Below are 522 nucleotides of genomic sequence, written 5' to 3'. Positions count from 1 at the left end.
CATAGAGATATGAGAAAAATTCTGTATAGGAATCGTTCGTTTACTAGTGTTACCAGAAAGGGGATCTGGCCCCTAGTGGGTCTGCTTAGGGCCAGTCCATAGTGTGTGGGTTCTTGACTTTGTACAAGAAAAGCACCTGCGTTCACACCCGGCCACATTTTCTTATTGATTCCTAGAGTTCTTTATATATTCCGGATCACCCTGGACACATGCGTTTGTGTTAGAGATGGATCCGGGGATTTTCATTGTATTGAAGAGACTGCAAATACTTTGTGCTATTCTGTGGTTGCTATTGATTATAACGCACAGGAGTTATTCTCAATGAAGTCCAATTTATCAGTCTTTTCTCTTATGCTTCATGCCTTCCCATAATGATATTGTATGTTTTCTTTTTGAAGTGTAATAGTTTTAGCGTTCACATAGTGATGGGCCACATTAATTCTTGTGAGTGGTATGGTAAGGGGTCAGGGCTCATGTATTTTCCATGTGTGTATCCAGTTAACCCAGCATCATTTATTGAAA

Source organism: Myotis davidii, unplaced genomic scaffold, assembly GCF_000327345.1.
Source record: "Myotis davidii unplaced genomic scaffold, ASM32734v1 scaffold370, whole genome shotgun sequence".
NCBI lineage: Eukaryota > Metazoa > Chordata > Mammalia > Chiroptera > Vespertilionidae > Myotis > Myotis davidii.
Note: the sequence above shows the minus strand (reverse complement) of the source record.